Source organism: Xyrauchen texanus, chromosome 15 (genome assembly GCF_025860055.1).
Source record: "Xyrauchen texanus isolate HMW12.3.18 chromosome 15, RBS_HiC_50CHRs, whole genome shotgun sequence".
Classification (NCBI taxonomy): domain Eukaryota; kingdom Metazoa; phylum Chordata; class Actinopteri; order Cypriniformes; family Catostomidae; genus Xyrauchen; species Xyrauchen texanus.
This window is the reverse complement of record NC_068290.1, coordinates 29934389-29954440: the sequence shown is the minus strand read 5'-3', so window position 1 is coordinate 29954440 and position 20052 is coordinate 29934389. Positions and strand designations below refer to the sequence as shown.

The window sequence follows — 20052 nt, the reverse complement described above, 5'->3', positions numbered from 1 at the left end:
GTTGTGCAATATGTTTTTGGCTGTAGATTCAAATGAACCAACTCATAATAGTAATTCATGTAGGAATCAGACTACACCGCTCATGCTGTAATTTTCGCGACTGTAGTTCCAAAAGAACCAACTCAGGGGGCCTGGGTAGCTCAGCAAGTAAAGACACTAACTACCACACCTGGAGTTGCAAAGAGACTCCAGTCAGGCTTCCAAAGCAATTAATTGGCCTGGTTGCTAGGCTGGGTACAGTCACATTGGGTTAACATCCACATGGTCGCTATAATGTTGTTCTCGCTCTCAGTGGGGTGCGTGGTGAGTTGTGTGTGGATGCCGCGGAGAATAACGTGAGCCTCCACATGTGCTAGTTCTCCACGGTAACACGCTCAATAAGCCATGTGATAAGATGCTGAGATTGACTATCTCTGACGCTGAGGCAACTGGGACTCATCCTCCGCCACTCAGATTGAGGCAAGTCACTATGCCACCACAAGGACCTAGAGTATTCCAAATTGACTCTCATAAGAGTCATTTGTTCAGGAATCAGACTACACTGGTCATGCTGTAAGTTTTATATTGTAGATTCAAATGAACCGACTCATACCAGTCATTCGTCCGTGAATCAAACTACACTGGTCAAGCTGTATGTTTTGCATTGTAGATTCAAAACAACCGACTCATAAGATACATCTGTTTGGGAATCAGACTACACTGGTCATGCTGTATGTCTTGCATTGTAGATTCAAAAGAACCATCTCATAAGAGTAATTTGTTCGGGAATCAGACTACACTGGTCATGCTGTAAGTTTTGCACTGTAGATTCAAATTACCGACTCATATGAGTCAGCCGTTCATGAATCAGACTACAGTGGTCAAGCTGTATGTTTTGCATTGTAGATTCAAAACAACTGGCTCATAAGAGTCATTTGTTTGTGAATCAGACTACACTGGTCATGCTGTATGTTTTGTACAGTAGATTCAATGAACCGGCTCATAAGAGTCTTTTGTTCGGAATCAGACTACACTGGTCATGCTGTAAGTTTTGCACTTTATATCATAGTTCTCACATTGCGCCCAACAGGTGTTTTGAAGTCCAACATAAATGGTCTTGAAAATTATTGCTGAAGGGGGGAATTTGTTACAAAAGCACCATTTTGATTGCTACAGTGGCAGTGCTTTAAACGTGCACTCAGTAATTTTGTTATATATGTCATCCCAGAGGCATGGATGCAGCATCATTCTAACGCAATAGTCATTGTAGAAAATCACTCTTCACAGTTAAATTAAGCCTTTAGTGAAAGTGTCAAATAACAGTACTGACATAAAATGAGTAGTATTTGGCTGGTTATGTTATCCTAACATGGCAGCCTGCATGAGGGAACCTCTCCATGTAGAACAAAACTGCTTTTATAATGTAACTGATATGACTGGAGTCTTCCATATGAGTGCTCATGATTTTATACATCTGTTTCAAAATTACTATAAATTTCTTTAGGAGTAAAGCTTTTTTAATGAGGAAAAAAATATTTACCACCTTTAAAGGGGATACATTTTAAAGATGCACCTTCACAGAGAATTTCAGCACAACACACTGACAGCATGCTAAAATTCTCTCCAAGAAGTTGTCTCTAAATTAATTTCCTTTTAAAGCACCATTGCACAATATATTAAAGCTAAAGGAAAAAAGACTAGTAGGTTGGTGAATGACCGTTTTCTTTAGATCCTAACCCATTCTTAATCTAAAAATCAGATATCTAAAGAGAATGGCCATTGGAAGTCAAAGAGAGTATTTCAGAGATGTCACACAAGCTCTAGTGAGAGGCTGACTGTGTAGAAGCAGCGGAAATCTTCCTCAGGCAAGAACACAAACAGGGCAGTTCAGTCCCAGTGGAACCTGAGAGGCCCAGCAGGAAAATTCTGCTCACACAGAAGACTTCTTGTGTCAGCTCTGAGACTCTGAGGCCCTGGCCTGACCCAATAAAACTACTGCCTTCAGAAATACAAAGGCAACAGCTAATACATTTTTAACTGCACAAGCTTGACTTTATAGTTTTATTTGGAGCATTTTTATGTCAAAGTCCTGTCATTTTACTGCAGGGTCTGTTCTGCACCAGCTAGTCGACTATTGAAAACTTGAATATCGCAAAGTGATTTTCATTTATGCATCTACCTGTATAGGCAATGCTAAATTACAGGGTCTGTTCCAAAACCTAGTGAGCTTCCTAAATAATCATATTAATATCTACTGGTGGTGGCTGAGAAGAGTCCCCTGTTCTCTATTTAAAAGTGCTATGAGTGTAGTGTCAGAAAAGTGATTTAAGTGTAAAATTCATTAAAATACTGTATGTACATAAGAGCGTTGTTTTTCTTCATCAAATAAGTAATATTTCCGTTCCCTATCTGTCACTCACTCGACATTGTGTTGATGTAGTGACACTAGGGGTCGCTCTTGAGAGCCTGAGACACCTCTGATCTTTATGGTGCATTACAGCGGCTTTCTCCCCTCATTGCGAGGACATTACTATGGCAACATTGCGGTCGTGGCTCGCTTTCGTAAGAAAGCGGGCCACACCAGCGGCTCCCTACCTCGGTCCTTCTACCCACAGGTATGAGGCCAGCTTGGCAGGCACTGGGGGCAATTTGGGGACAACAATGGGACCACCTCCACCGGGTAAATCCCCGCGGACCTACCGTTCCCCAGCACGCTCGTTTGCTCCGTCTCAGGGGCAGCTGCGAGTGAGAACTCTCTGCTCTCCCCTAACCCTCGTGGCTCGACGTTTGGTATCTGGGCTCGGGGCGTCGCTCACAGCCACACCCCGTCCCAGTTCCTTTCTTCCCGGAAGTGCATGAGGAGCTGACAAGTTTGTGGAAGGCACCTTTTACTGCCTGGTCCCGATCCTTCGGCTCCCCCATGGTGGAGCAGCCAAGGGCTACGCGTCGATGCCCCCAGTGTATAAGGTGCCTGAAGTTCGCGTCTAGCACCTGTAGGTTTACGTCGTCCCTGGCGATGTAATTTTACAATATGAACAGGGTCCGAAATGATCTTTGTTTTTTGTTTTATTTTTAAATACATATCAACAGTTTATTTCAATTTTATCATCAAAAGTTTGTTCATTTTAAATTTTCAACATAATATTGTATTACTTTTATGAATTTTATACAGAAACTCACAGCATTATCCAAAATACAACATTGGAATTAATTTTGTCAAATAAAGTGCTGAATAACAGAGCATCACAGTTGGAATACTGCTTGAATACTATACAATTACTATCGATTTATTATTATTAGAAGTAGTAAGAGTAGTGTTACAGTGAATTCTACTTAACTATACAGTAGTGATATATTTCTGTTGTACTTTTTTCCATTTAAATTGAGCTTTTGCTTTGAAGCCCTTTCCATTTTTGTGCATTTTAACGGAGGTTTCACCTCTGGAAAAGCCACTCGCTATGTGACTCAAAGTGATTATTAAAGAGTAAACAGCTGCTGTTTAAATAAATATGTAGTCTGTATGAAGTAAATTAGCACACTGCTCATGATCATCTGCTAAAAACAAAGCACGCGAGTGTGAGACAAGGAGCTCTTAAGAGCAGCAGACGTCAGCACAACACCAGCTCCACACAATCATAGGTGATATATTTGAAGAGCACACAGTACATGCAACGTATATACACTTATATCATAGGAGATAACATGATTTGAATTTGTGTGCTGAATGTTTATGGAATGATATTCGTATGTCAGTTTGTATCTGAGCATTTTTATGATCACAAGTACAAGTACATGAGCACAGTATCCCTTCTGCTAACTGAGACTTTCGATGAGCAACGGGACTAGCTAATTAGAGCCGTTCTATGTGAAGACCTGCACTTTACTGACTAAAAACCTGCAGAAACCCCTTGATGAAACTGGAACATGTTACCTTATTTGACAAGCTGACACAAACGGACAAAAAAGCTCTACCAAGAGTAAGCGTATACACAAATTTACCAGTCAAATAGTTAATTTCGGACCCTGAATATGAAGATTCCAGTCACATATTTGGCCTAGAAAAAACTGTTTTATTCTATATTCTAAATATAAGATCAACTAAAGTAAAAAAACACAAACTTTTGATCGAATTTAACTCATGACTTGTGACGTCAATGTAGAATACTAGTGTGAAAATGTGCATAATACATACTGCTGCACATACTTATACAATATGTTTGCAGTGTGCAATAAGCAGTACACAAGTATTTGAATCAGAATATAGTTGTATTATTAATTTGTACACCTTTAAAGGATTCTCTTGAGAAATTAAAAACATTTTAGAAGTAGTACTGGATTGGAATGATTCAGCCCTAGATAAAACTTTTGAAAAGTTGAAAGTACTGCTCTTTATTAGGGATGTACTAATACCATTACTGTCATCAGAATCGGGTCCAAAACGATGCTCATGTACTCGTCATACGCAAACATTCAGCCCACAAATTAAAATCACATTATGTCCTAGTGAGATTATTTAACCACAAAAACTGAGATTTTATGAGATAAAAATATAGTTTGCATGTGCAGCACGCTTCAAATGTGAGTGTTTGTGAATCTGTGGAGCCTGTGTTGTGAACACATAAAGACACAGAGTGTTCATACCTTTTAGAGCTCTTTGACTCATACAAGGAATTGTGCATTCTGTTTGTAGCCTTTTGCAGTTTAATAATCACTTTGAGTCACTTAGCGACCATCTTTTCCGGATTGAGAAGCTACCGTCATAACAACACAGAAACACTTTCAAATGAAAGCTCTGCCAAAATAAAAGCTTAGTTTTAAAGGAAAGATTTTAAGACAGAATCACTACTGTATAGTTATGTAATATTCTCTTTAATACTACTACTACTAATAATATCAATAATCAATATTAATTATATTATATTATATTTAAGCAATATCTCACATCTGTGATGCTCTATTATGCAGCACTTTTTGACAAAACTGGATTGTGCTGTGAGGTTCTGTATAAAAGCACTTCATATGATAAAAAATAATACAATATTATGTTGAAAAATAATTATGTTTTCATTTGATTAAAGTTTCAATGAATACATTTATTTATGCATCAATTTGATGATAAAATTAAATTAACTGTTGATAAAAATAATACAATATTATGTTGAAAATTAACTGTTATGTTTTCATTTGATTAAAGTTTTAAAGAATGCATTTATTTATGCTACATTTTGTTGATAAAATTTTACATTTACATTTATGCATTTGGCAGACGCTTTTTATCCAAAGCGACTTACAGTGCACTTATTACAGGGACAATCCCCCCGGAGCAACCTGGAGTTAAGTGCCTTGCTCAAGGGCCCAACAGTGGCATCTTGGTGGTGCTGGGGCTTGAACCCCCGACCTTCTGGTCAGTAACCCTGAGCCTCAACCACTGAGCCACCACTGCCCCCTAAAAATTGAAATTTGAAATTTGATATATAGTTCAGAAAAAAAAATAACAGATAAGGTAGGGCTGCACGATTATAGAGAAAATCATAATTGTCGATTATTGCTCTTGATATTGTAATCGAGATTATTAATGTCGATTAAAAAGTTTAATTACCGTGTCGTCACAAAGTAAGCAACCACGTGGTTCTTCAGAGTAGCAGATTTCAATGGTGGATATGAGCTCCGCTCCAGTTTCTTTTAAGCATTAAATTGTATTTTATATTGTAATAATGTTTGTTAAGGTAAGGCAAATAAAAATTATTTTAAATTGATATCTATTATATAGAATAAATTGAATTATTGCTAAATTACTGTAATCATAATCGCGATTCATTTTTCGAATAATTGTGCAGCCCTAAGGTAAGGCCAGACCTCAAAACCGACAGAGAAGCAAATGCATTTAATTGTGAAAATTCCCCCTTTCATTTGTATAGGTTTGTATAGAGAAAGCATGAGGACCCTCAGCTCAACCCTCATCTTAAACTGGAAAAAAGACAGCAATGTCATGTTATTAATGATAACAAAAGATAGCTGAGCTAAAATCTGCCTGCTTTCAGCTGCCTTGGTTTTTCTTATTAATTGTCTTCACAGGGGTTTCTAAAAATTCCAAAAGACCAAACCAAATCAACCAGATATCCCACCACAAACATTGATTTGGAGCAAAAAGTACTTGAAAACCTGAAAAAAGACTAAGACTAAGTACCTGAATTCTTATGAGGAAATTAATTACTCTTCCCTTAACTCTTTCCCCGCCAGCGGTTTTAAAAAATGTTGCCAGCCACCGCCAGGGTTTTTGACGATTTTCGCTAAATTTTAATGGCCCGCAGAATATTTTCTTCCATGAATATATGAAGATGCTATATATCAAAATAAAGATCCGAAAAACAAACGATTTTATTTTATCTTCATTTGTTCTTTTTTTATTGCCACTTGAACAGAGGTAGGTTTTGTCAAAAACAACATTTCGGACAAAAAGCTGAGAAAAAGGCATTTTTATCAAACAAGTGCTTTAGTATTAGTATGGTGTTCCACTTCACGTTTGAGACGATCGCAGTCTGTTTCTTTGATCAAAGAGTTGCGTACTCTTTCAAAACATGCGCGCGGGTCTTCCTTACCGTATACCACCTAAAACAAAAAATTCTGTGTTTGGCGGGGAAAGAGTTAATCATAATCGTCTCAAAAACAACTGTACAACTTTTGACTTAAAGTCATTGATTATAAGAAGGGTGCAGGGAAACTGACTCTTATTTCATCATTTAGGGTGTTCACACTTGGCAGGTTTGGTTTGCTTAAAACGAACTCTGGTGCGATTGCTCTGTGCTGTTCATTTGAACAAGTGTGAACGCTGTCACCCGAACTTTGGTGAGCACTAAACAAGCGAACCAAGACCACCTTGGTCTGATTCCAAACAAATTCTGGTACGGTCGATTGCTATATGAACACAACATGGACAAAGACATCTAAACGGACCAAAAACAGGAAGTAATTTGCCTAATACTGACCTCAAGCATACCTGCTTCTTCTCATCATAGGAACGAACTACAAGTGTGAACACACACTTAATGTTTTATTGGAGGTGGCGGTTGCAGCTCAGCTTTCGTTTATATATAATTTCCAATTCCATGGTAGCAACTTCTTTGATTGGTGGGTCTTTCTTAAGGATTATGGGTTGTGTAGTTCTTCAACAGGAATTCAGCTATTCAATTTTGTTTTATTATTTTGTAACAAGGTTTCAAGTTTCATGGATAAGGAGGAGACGGGAGCCGGCTGAACCGTAAAAATAATGGTTTAATGAAAACTTAAACAAAAAGACACAGAACACAAATGCACACACTGCAGCTGCATGTGGCTCTCTCTCTATCGAACTGCCATATTCCGCTGCACTTATCACTCTCATCGGCTGATTAGCCAGATTGGGGGCATGGCGTGCATAGTCACGGTCCGGCCCCGACCTCCTCCTCATCACATATTTGTTTAGGTTAAAACATTTTATCAGAAATCAAACATACTTGCCAAGCCATTGCTTAGTGCTCATGGAAGGTCTGTCTTGAAAGACTTATACATTAACGTTCAAAATCAGTTTCTCTATGGAGAAAATGAATGGGATTTTTACTCTTGCAACCTATTGAACCAATTGATGTCAGCTGTCAACAAAGCAGAAATTTTGAATTGATCAAATTAAACATTATGTCACCATGTCAAGGCTTAAAATTCTGCAATTAAAGTTTCTCTGAGCTTTTTCCCCCAAATCAATCAAACTGTGAGGAGAAGGACTATACTGTAGAATCTAATCAGTAATGTTATCTTGTCAATGTGGGATGATGTTAAAGAAGTCAGGTTAAGCTTTAAGAATACATTCTAAGCAACACAGCATGCTTTGAATAAACAACATATGAATATAACAAAAGTTAAACCCTTGTTTGAGACTGAGAACTGCCTTTCTATCTCGCTGTAACATCACCTACCTGTTTTGTTTTAGAAATCACATATTTTATTGATGAGGGAGGCAGACAGAGGCAACACCTGGTACAACCTACGCGCTTAAGCTATGACAACATCTGCTCTCAAAGCCCTAATTGCCTAACAGTATGAAACCCCAGCTATTTCCAACACAGTTTCTTGAAACTGTAGATATTTTCCCAAAAGAAACAAATCAAAGCATTCCAGAATCAAACCAGTTTCCCCCTCCTGAGGTCTCTTATCAAACTTAGCTCATTCAACCTCACACTGTGACTATGGCAACAGTGTGCGGTTTCATAAAATGGTCCTGAGCTCAGGCTGTTGTCCTGGTGTGAAAATAAAGTGTGCATTTGCTTGTTGAGTGACACAGCAATGTGCAGCCCCATACCGAGGAAGATTATCTGCATAGGTGCAGTTGCACTAGAGTGCAGGTACTAGCAATGCCAAAAACATTCATCCTTACAGAACTTGCACAATAGAAGACTAGACATCCAACAACTAGTCAATCAGTGAATTACTGGTTTATCAACATTTTTTGAGAATATTTTTATACAGTAGTACTAATATTTTTAGTATGGATACTTTGAAGTGATAGTTCACCCATCACCATTTTTGTCATTACTTACTCACACTCATATTGTTCCAAATCCATATAATGTCCTTTCTTCTGAGAAAAGCAAATGGGGAATGACAGCCTGAGTCACCATTTATTTTAATTTTATGAAAAAATATTAAATTAAAGTGAATGGTGACTGAGACTAACATACTAGAAGTCTGCGCGGGACTATTTTTTCCATCCCGCTCCTGCAAGTTTCTATCCTGCACCAATGCTCCCACTGAATTTTACTCCATATTCTTCCTGCAACCCCGCATTTTTTTTCCACACAGGGCAAAAGCCATACAAATAGACAATAAGTGTACACAAATAACATTTTATTGTCCTGTTATTGCTATTATCAGATGACGCGTGACTTGGTGCTCATCTGCCTTGCCTGAGGTTGGTTTCTTAACACTTAAATTTACCATTTTCCTGTCCCAGTTTCACATCCTTTGATGACACAGTGTGTCCACGCTTTGCTCTGCCATTCTTGTAAAGTGCCGTTGACTAGCCTGCACATGCGTCTTATGTAACGCTCCACCCGATGAGGGGGTCAACTCAGGTGAACCCAAAACCAGCCTAATTACTGTATACCGGGTTCCCTTAAAACAGATTAGTCGACTAGTCAAAGCAACCACGGACATCATATTGTCAATGTCTTCACTAAACTGACAACTTTTTATCCACAAACTTTAATCTTTTTGTAATTTATCTTTAGATCATCAGTCTCCATGAACAGTTCAGTTGAACAATAAACTGCACAATACATGCAATGCATCATACTCACAGCCAGACTGGAGAGCTGAGAGCAGGGCTGCACAGTGGAAAGATGAGAAGACATAGGAAGTAAAATGGAAAGTGCAACAAAATGGCACCATAATACAATATAGATGGAAAAGGAAATTACAACCTCTCTAATGCACCATTTAGATTTGCCCAGACTGGGATACACCAAGCACAGAAATAGAAGTTAGAATCAATGATATGGAGCTTTCTTTTCAAAGTTATTTTTATGGGAAAGGGCTAGTAAAGACATTTAAATGAAGCAAGTACGGTCTCCCTAGCAAGTACAAGTAGAATGCTTACAGCTATTATAAGACCACCAAGATTTTCAATTCACAATTTGTAAATACATTTTTTTAGTATTTTTTATTATTAATCACAATGCTTTTCATGATGTGGAACATGGGGCTGCCTTAACATTCAGACAACTGTAGTATAAACTGGTCAAAAGCACCATATAATGCCAGGAAACACTTTTGTTGTGAGTGGTGGAGGAGAGAAATATATATCAAATAAAAACTTTCGCTATGGCACATGACTCTGATCTCACCATATAAAGTATATGAAGTACAAAAAAAACATCCATTCTCCTATTTAGTGGTGCAACAATCAGGAAATCTGAGGCTGCTTTTTTGACACTGAGATCGGCAGTCACAGATACCCATTTTTTTCAAGTGCCCTTTCCCATACATTTTGTTAAAGTTAAGCTGCAATTACACTGTATGATTATACCTCACACAGTAAAGTTACATTAAAATTATATTTTTTGTGAACTGCTACCATTTATTTTAATTAAAAACAGTAATGAATAGTTCTGGTGTCACAAAAGGTCATTGTGACATACTGGGAACCAGTAAAAACAATGAGAGCATTACACACAGCAGAGATACATTTAAAAATAAGAAAAATATATCCATTACAAGCTCTAAAACTGCTCCAATGAGAAATTATTAGTATATACTATACTATCATTTGATTATCACCTTGCCAGTAATCAAAAGTCAGTATAAAAAGTCAGTATAAAATCTAAAAAATAATCCATAAGACTCCAGTGTTTTAATCCATATCGATCATCCATATCAATCCATTTCAATCTTGATTTCACTTCCTTGTGCTTGACACATACACAGAGTGCTAGATGGCGCTATAGGAAGTGTAATCAAGATTCAAATTATGATCACCAAGGAGACTGCTGATGTCAAGGTAAATAAAATAAAAAACATTTGGTCTGTTCTCTCCCAAAACCGTCTGAATCGCTTCTGAAGATATGGATTAAACCACTGGACTCATTTGAATTATTTTTATGCTGACTTCATGTACTTTTTGGAGCTTCAAAGTTTTGGTCACCATTCATTTGTTGTCAAATGAATGGAGTGGTGGTGGTGTAGTGGTCTAAGCTCATAACTGGTAATCTGGTAATCAGAAGGACACTGGTTCAAGCCCCACAGCCACCACCATTGTGTCCTTGAGCAAGGCACTTAACTCCAGGTTGCTCCAGGGTGATTGTCCCTGTCATAAGGGCTCTGTAAGTCACTTTGGATAAAAGCGTCTGCCAAATGCATAAATGTAAATGTAAATGTAAAAAGTAAGAGACCAAAGAGCAGATGAACAGTTCACAGGATTTATTGACAATAAATTAGAACCTGGCACCGACTGCAGCAGAAGGCAGTCAGTGTGTTTGTAGATACGTGTGCGTCGTGGATCTGTGAGGAATCCTCCATGAAGAGCATGTTTGTAGGCATGTGTGTGTCATGGCAGTGTAAGAACAGATTCATGAGAAATACTTCATTGAAGAATGTGTGGGCAGAAGTACACAGTCGGCCTACTGAGACCAACAAAATTCAATGAGGGTGGAGGTAAGATCTGTAAAAGGGGTGGCGAGTTGGTTGTAGTTACGAATAAACCTACGATAAAAATTTGCGAACCCCAGAAACCTCTGCAAGGCCTTGTGAGAATCTGGGGTTGGCCAATCGGAGAAGGCTCTGTGTGTGCACTCCCTCGGATGAAATGATGAACCCCAGGAACGGAAGTGACTGCATGAAAAGAGCACTTATTTGCTTTAACGAACAGCCAATTCTCTAGCAGTCCCTTAAGCAACTTCCTGATGTGCTGGACATGGTCCTGGATATTCTGGGAGAAGATCAGAATATCATCTAGACAGTAAAAACCCTCTCAGGAGCAGAGAGAGAAAACAGCCCTCCTTGTGGAGAAGTGACAGGAAGCAAATCAACAGCACAAACGTACAGACGATGAGAAGGAAGGGTCGTGGCTCGGGTCTGGCTGAACACCATACTCAAGTCATGGTATGACAATGGTACTCCGGATAATCTGCCGATTCATCCTGAAAAAAAACAAAAATAACACAAGACTGGACAGGGAAGACAGCAGAGTTAAGACAGTGAGACAAACAGAACGAACTCCAAGCAAGAATAGTATTGGTTGACAAGTCTATTTGTGGGTTGTGCATGACCAACTAAGGATGTCCCAACACTACCAGTGGCGATAGAGATTGGACCATGTAGATGGATAACTGTTACGGATGATTGCCAGAAACGAATGTAACTGGCTTGGTGGAATGGGTGACGATGGTCAGGGTCATACCACTGATAGTATGGGCTGTGATAGGTTCATCCAATTGGACCACTGGAACTTGCCACTTGGAAGTTAAGAGTTAATGTCCAGAAAGTTCCCTTCGGCACCGGAATCCTCCAATGCAGAAACTGCGTGAATGGTTGATTCCATACTGCAGTTGGGCAAGGAGAAGTGTACGTAGTCTAGTGGTTTTGCTCAGGGGTGTTGCGCTCACCAGTAACACCTGCCTATTGAAGAGCGGTGGCTTTTACTGGACAGGAGGCAGAGACATGGCCAGGACGGGCACATAATAAACTTGGTCGCTGCTTCTCCTCCGGAAAAAGCCAAGTCCTCAAGATCTGCATGGGCTCTGCCTTGGACCGTGATTCTGATGGCCTAGACAGAACAGTGGACTGGCGTCGAAGCTCGCTGAGATCAGCTCTGTTGTCCAACAACTCCGCCCTGCCTCCCGAAGCCGGTCTCACGCAGGAAGCGCCCTCACTGACTGCAGCAGGAAGACATGAGGGTGTCTGTAGATGTGTGTGCGTCGTGGTCGTGTAGAGAGCAGATACCTGAGGAATCCTCCGTGAAGAGTGTGTTTGTAGGCGTGTGTGCATCGTGGCAGTGTAGAGAGCAGATTAATGTGGAATTTTCCGTTGAACAACATGTGGGCCGAAGGACAAGCGCAGCAACAAACTGGAAGGTAACCGCACTCCAGACACACGGACACAGAAGGACAACCGATACAGATACACGAGACAGGAACAACTGAGTCAGAGAGAGTGAGGTGAGCTATTTGAACACACAACAACAATCTAGCAAAGATCATGACACAATGAAGGGTTTAAGTAGGCACCTGTTCTCAATGGAGAACAGGTGCTGTCAGCATGCTAATTAGTGGCATGATCAGCGTTACCATGGAAACAATCAGTGTTCCCATGGAAAAGCTGATCACGCATGCCAGCAGCATCTGAGACACATGAGGGAGAGATAAACAATGCTGTTGAAGACATCTGCAGCCTGTCAAGTTAATTTTCATTCCAGGGTCTAAGAAGCAAGCCTTTTTCACACCTCACTGCAAAAATCATGACAACTGCAGTTTTCTGACAGAAATTTGACACACTATTCCATCCAACCCTGTTTTGAAACGCTGACAAGGGATAAGGAAATTTACAAAAACAATCATTCTGACTCAGCTAGGGCTGCCCCCTAATAGTCGATCAAAGGTCAGTCAATGAGAAGAGTCTTGATTGACCAAGTTTTGATTGGTCAGTTGGTTGCAGAAAATAAAACTTCACAGGAATCCGACGAACACCGGTATTACCACTGGTTGAACTCTAGGTGGTACTATGGGGTAATTTTCTTTAAGCAGGGTTAGGGTTAAGCCTACACAATAAAGCAAGACACCTTGATTTCAAACTTTGAACTTTATTTTTATTTATTTGAACTAAAACGTCAAATGAAACTGGAAAAAAATAAGTGTAATTAAAATGTGTGTTGTTCAACATTTTGAAAGATGGTTTTACAACCATTGTTAAGGACAACACCTCTCTGGCAAAGAACCTACTTCATCTGCGCATTCTCTACCAGTTGGGTATTTCGTTGTCCGGGAAAATACATCATGAGTGTGAATAAATGTGTTTTTTCTCTCTCTCTATATATATATATCACAATATCCAATTACATTGGGGGGGGTGAATATTCTTGCTTTAGTGATTTTGCATAAACATTAAATTAATTTATTTTAAAAAACGATAAACTTAAACCAAATACATTTCTAAATTAAAATTGCTCTCCAAACTAAACGAAAAAGCAATTAAAATAATGAAGTGCGTGTATATATATATATATATATATACAGTGGGTACTGAAAGTATTCAGACCCCCTTAAATTTTTCACTCTTTGTTATATTGCAGCCACTTGCTAAAATCATTTAAGTTCATTTTTTTCCTCATTATTGTACACACAGCACCCCATATTCACAGAAAAACACAGAATTGTTGACATTTTTGCACATTTATTTAAAAAGAAAAACTGAAATATCACATGGTCCTATGTATTCAGACCCTTTGCTGTGACACTCATATATTTAACTCAGGTGCTGTCCATTTCTTCTGATCATCCTTGAGATGGTTCTACACCTTCAGTTGAGTCCAGCTGTGTTTGATTATACTGATTGGACTTGATTAGGAAAGCCACACACCTGTCTATATAAGACCTTACAGCTCACAGTGCATGTCAAAGCAAATGAGAATCATGAGGTCAAAGGAACTGCCTTAAGAGCTCAGAGACAGAATTGTGGCAAGGCACAGATCTGGCCCAAAATTTTCTGCTGCCCTTAAGGTTCATAAGAGCACAGTGGCCTCCATAATCCTTAAATGGAAGATGTTTGGGACGACCAGAACCCTTCCTAGAGCTGGCCGTCCGGCCAAACTGAGCTATCGGGAGAGAAGAGCCTTGGTGAGAGAGGTAAAGAAGAACCCAAAGATCACTGTGGCTGAGCTCCAGAGATGCAGTCGGGAGATGGGAGAAAGTTGTAGTAAGTCAACCATCACTGCAGCCATCCACCAGTCACGGCTTTATGGCAGAGTGGCCCGACGGAATCCTCTCCTCAGTGCAAGACACATGAAAGCCCGCATGGAGTTTGCTAAAAAACACCTGAAGGACTCCAAGATGGTGATAAATAAGATTCTCTGGTCTGATGAGACCAAGATAGAACTTTTTGGCCTTAATTCTAAGTGGTATGTGTGGATAAAACCAGGCACTGCTCATCACCTGTCCAATACAGTCTCAACAGTGAAGCATGGTGGAGGCAGCATCAAGCATGTGGGGGTGTTCTTCAGCTGCAGGGACAGGACGACTGGTTGCAATCGAGGGAAAGATGAATGCGGCCAAGTACAGGGATATCCTGGATGAAAACCTTCTCCAGAGTGCTCTGGACCTCAGACTGGGCCGAAGGTTCACCTTCCAACAAGACAATGACCCTAAGCACACCGCTAAAATAACGAAGGCGTGGCTTCACAACAACTCTGTGACTGTTCTTGAATGGCCCAGCCAGAACCCTGACTTAAACCCAATTGAGCATCTCTGGAGAGACCTGAAAATGGCTGTCCACCAACATTTACCATCCAACCTGACAGAACTGGAGAGGATCTGCAAGGAGGAATGGCAGAGGATACCCAAATCCAGATGTGAAAAACTTGTTGCATCTTCCCCAAAAAGACTCATGGCTGTATTGGATCAAAAGGGTGCTTCTACTAAATACTGAACAAAGGGTCTGAATACTTAGGACCATGTGATATTTCAGTTTTTCTTTTTTAATAAATGTGCAAAAATGTCAACAATTCTGTGTTTTTCTGTCAATATGGGGTGCTGTGTGTACAATAATGAGGAAAAAAATGAACTTAAATGATTTTAGCAAATGGCTGCAATATAACAAAGAGTTTTCTACCACTACATACACATATATGTATATATATATATATATATATATATATATATATATATAAGTAACTTACCATTTACCGTCAGGCAAGTATCCATCTAAACATGCAGGCAGAAAATAACTTCTCTGTCATCTGTTCTTAATAATATAATTAAGTGTGTTTCTTCAAGTGTGTGTCTGTCTGTCTACGGGCAAATTATCTGTAATATTAATTTGATAATAATAATAGCCTAATACTAATAATTTAATACAATAATGGAAAAAATAGCCAAATATTGTCTTGACCGTCAAAGGCATCAGCTATTGGTGATCAGACTGACCATTGTCGATCCCTGAGATCATCGTCTGTCAGCACAACCCTAATGTGCATTTCTCTCTATAAATTAACAAAATGTTCAGACAGTCTCCTTGCTGGTTTTTCCAACACATTCAGAATCATTACCACTTTTTCCGGTGTTGCTGGGGCTCACTTTGTGCGTCGCTTGTAAAATGTAGATTTTAAAGGCTCATTATTACAGTTTAGTATTTCTATGTAATGTTGAACAGTGTTAGTAATGTTACTTATTACATTCTTTCTCAGCCTTGGAACTCAAACCATTTTCTGATGCCCCCCACAATATATTTATTTAAGCAATTCAATTTGTATCATAAATGTGCGACAAATAGTCGACTAATGGCTTAAACTAACGACTATTAGTCAACTAGGAAAATCTTTGGTCAGGGGCAGCCCTAGACTCAGCATGAATTTGTGTGACACACATTGGGAAAATATTAGGTTTTCATTACGCATAGACTTATATGGCGGAATACTTTGTAAAATAATGTTTTAGAAATCAACTTGTTCAACAGTTCTGTTTCCGGAATTACAAGGCATTGTATCTTATCTTGTCTGGACTCTGGAGCTCTGCATTTCTTAGAGTATTGTATTGTGTAGAGTATACAGGGAGAATGCATCCTCCATATACCTCCTTCTCTCAAAGATTGTGGAGGGAGATAAAAGCCAGTGTCCTCCCCCAATAATAAGGCAGCTCTGATTATGTTAACAATAATAAAAAAATTGTTCACTGGCACACAGTTCTGGTTGGGACTAGTTCTGTACATAAACTGGTTTGGAATAATATAAAGATTTTGCTCTAATGGAAAGTAATTTGTACTTTTATTCACCAAAGTGGCGTTCAACTGATCACAATGTATAATCAGGACATTAATAACATGAAAAACGTTTTTCTTTTTTTTTTTCAGAACTTCTTAAACTACTTCAAAGAGTTCTCATCAAAAAAATCCTCCACATGCAGCAATGCAGCTTTTCATTCTAGCTGATTCCAGATACTCAGGTGAAATTTCACCCCACACTTCCTGTAGCACTTGCCATAGATGTGGCTGTCTTGTCGGGTACTTCTCACAAACCTTACAGTCTAACTGATCCCATAAAAGCTCAATGGGGTTAAGATCCATAACACTCTTTTCCAATTATCTGTTGTCCAATGTCTGTTTCTTTGCCCACTCTAACTTTTTCTTTTTGTTTTTCTGTTTCAAAAGTGGCTTTTTCTTTGCAATTCTTCCCATAAGGCCTGCACCCCTGAGTCTTCTCTTTACTGTTGTACATGAAACTGGTGTTGAACGGGTAAAATTCAATGAAGCTGTCAGCTGAGGACATGTGATGCGTCTATTTCTCAAACTAGAGACTCTGATGTTCTTATCCTCTTGTTTAGTTGTACATCTGAACTTCCACATCTCTTTCTGTCCTTGTTAGAGCCAGTTGTCCTTTGTCTTTGAAGACTGTAGTGTACACCTTTGTATAAAATCTTCAGTTTATTTGGCAATTTCAAGCATTGTATATAGCCTTCAATCCTCAAAACAATTACTTATTTTTTGCCATTTTTGACCTAATATTGACCTTAAGACATGCCATTCTATTGCATACAGTGGCAACTCAAAAACAAACACAAAGACAACGTTAAGCTTAATTTAAAGAACCAAATATTTTTCAGCAGTGTTTGATATAATGGCAAGTGATTTTCTAGTACCAAATTATCAATTTAGCATGATTACTCAAGGATAATGTGTTGCAGTGATGGCTGCTGGAATGGACCCTGTCTAGATTTGCTAAAAAAATATTTTTTAAATAGTGATGGTGTTGTTTTTTTTACATCAGTATTGTCCTGAATATATGTTGTGATCAGTTGAATGCCACTTACCAATTTCCATCCGAAACAGCAAAATCTGAATAATATACCAAACTTTTGGCTGCCAGTGTACACAGGGCACAAATTTCACAATCTGTTACCATGGTGACAGGAAAACGACAAAAGAATATTTTTCGAATACATGCAATGCATCTTGTCACATGTGTAAAGTGTTACGAGTTAAACACATTAGCTCACACTCTCACACCTTCAACATACACTCAAGCCTTAATTGTTCTTATCAAATCATCATCACTTTCATCATCTTCACTGCAAAGTCAAGTCTATTGTAGGTCTTTTTACTGAGGCAGTTAAACGTAAGCATGTAAGTTGCTCCTGTCCTTCAGTGTGCTTGCTATTTAATTCAAGATGAAGTGCAACGACCAAATTTCCAACTGCATCTTTAATGAAGTTATTTGCTTCTAAAAGGATTAAGTCATCGAGAGAGAGAGAGAGAGAGAGAGAGAGAGAGAGAGAGAGAGAGAGAGAGAGAGAGAGAGAAACCATGATACTTAAACATGCCTCCTCATCTTCAAACTTAATCAACTAATACCTTTGCATATGCTAATAGATTAAATAATAAACACTGGCCATCAAAATGAGTCATGAGTCGTATAACATACATGACAACCACTCTCCAAATTTAAATAACATTGTATACGCAAAGCACGCGCAATCTAAAGTATTAAAAGACTTCAGATCTCAAAGGGAAGTTTTGGTTACAATTGCATGTATTGATGTCTTCTACGCCCCGAGCCAAACAGCCCAAGCTCAACATAGTTTACAAAATGCATCAGTTATTACAGAGTTATTACACTGTCTCGACTAAGTAGTTACATTACTTGCAATCATGCATGGCATGCAAGACCGATACAAATCACAACGAAAGGCACTTAGTTCCCTACAGTAGCAACCCAAACTCGATGAAGTTTTAACTTACCTTTTAAACTGAAGTCACTGACGTTGTACTGATCTCCACTTCCGGAGGACAATTCAAAACTGCGAAATGTATCCGCAGGCCATCTTATCGACGATTGGACGTATTGAGTGAGGAAAAACAACACACAAAAATAAATTAATCGTTGGATGATGCTCCTATGTGAAGTGTACAGCATGTATTAACGTATCAGACCTCGAAACAATAACGCGGGATACATTTAAATATCGAAACAAACAGCTTTTACTCGTCCAAAAGAAATAAAACAAATCAATTCAGTACTTTATGACAAGTTTCAGAGATGAATCACACACGCATTGGAGGATGCGCTGCCCACACGCTCTCTCTACAAATAAACGGTTCTACTGTGCTGTGCGCATGAGTTCAACGAGCGGTTCAGAGACGCAACTGAAAGTGACGTTAACCAATCAGCGGGGGAATTACCACTTTTAAGGGGCGTGTCTATACAAGGTCGACAACGCCTTCCGTTACTTCGCCGATTTTATAAACATTAGAAATGTAAATGTTCTTAGGAACCAATCGTGTAGCTGTTGGACTTCGTTACCGATTTATTTATTTTATTTTTTTAAATACCCTGATTTTATCTTCCCCTGCAGCAACTTGACCACAATATGATGGAGGTGGATTTTGGTCCATCTGTTTTGATAATTATTTATTATTTAACACAAATTTAAGAGAACATTCTGGGTATTTTCAAGATTTGCTGTCCTTTTTGACATATAAACCATAGTTAGACCAAAATATATATATATATATATAAAAAAATAAACAAAAACAAAAAGAGCTTCTAACACAACATTAAAACTAGTGCTCTTGTAAAGTAGTCAACAGAATTCTGCTATTTCAACCAATAATCAAGGTGTGGAATTTACTGTTGCACTTGAGATTTATGTCTGTGATTGTTCTGCATTCCATAATGCTTCAGAAGTTTAAAAAGCTTAATTAGAAATGCATATCCTCTTAGTTATTCGTAGCACTAGCAGCTTCAGGCACACCAATAAGTGTCAACACCAGTACGAAGATGTGGACAAGCTTTCAGAGAGAATGACTTATCAGATTATTAACCTTATTAATTGCAAAGCATTCAGTGGTGTTCAAGAGCATTCAAACCATTAGTTTGACACCACAAACATTTCAGTTGTCAAATAAGGCATGGGCTGCACTATCTCTTATCAGGTTTGTGTTATTTGGAAATTAAAGTAGAAAGAGTGGACAGGAATTGTCGTTATTGTTCGTCATAGTCAGACATGCTGTGTATTATGGGGGTGTGTTCGCCAAGCAATGCATATATTTAGCACATTTCTGGGGTATTACACACACCCTCATCATTGAGAGTGCTTGTGTGTATGTGTGTTAGAGGGCAGAGTATTCATTCAAGTCAAGTGGGTTTGTGCATGACTGTACTGGAGATGTGTGGGCTTTCACCAGTATTAAGTGCAAACAGTAATCAGGCAGGCTTCCTCTTATAGTTTGCATCCACCAGCACCCAACAAGGTATAATGTGGTTACTAAGACTATCAGTATGTTTTACAATATGTATATTTACAGAATATTAGATGACATTACATTTTGTGGTCATCTGGATGT

At 38.8% G+C, this 20052-nt stretch overlaps 1 protein-coding gene across 2 annotated transcripts in view; it reads right to left on the bottom strand.

Moving 5' to 3' along the window:
• The window catches only part of LOC127656368 (oxysterol-binding protein-related protein 3-like), a 112431-nt gene extending 93635 nt beyond the window's left edge, over positions 1-18796 (bottom strand). The window contains exons 1-2 of one of the 2 annotated variants that reach the window (XM_052144670.1): positions 18727-18744; positions 18448-18530 (exon numbers count right to left, since the gene is read on the bottom strand). The gene's annotated coding sequence lies outside the window, so the exon portion shown is untranslated. Of the gene's footprint in view, positions 1-18447 lie in introns of both variants that reach the window. The other variant, XM_052144671.1, reaches the window with a different exon arrangement.
• Positions 18797-20052: the final 1256 nt, after the last annotated feature.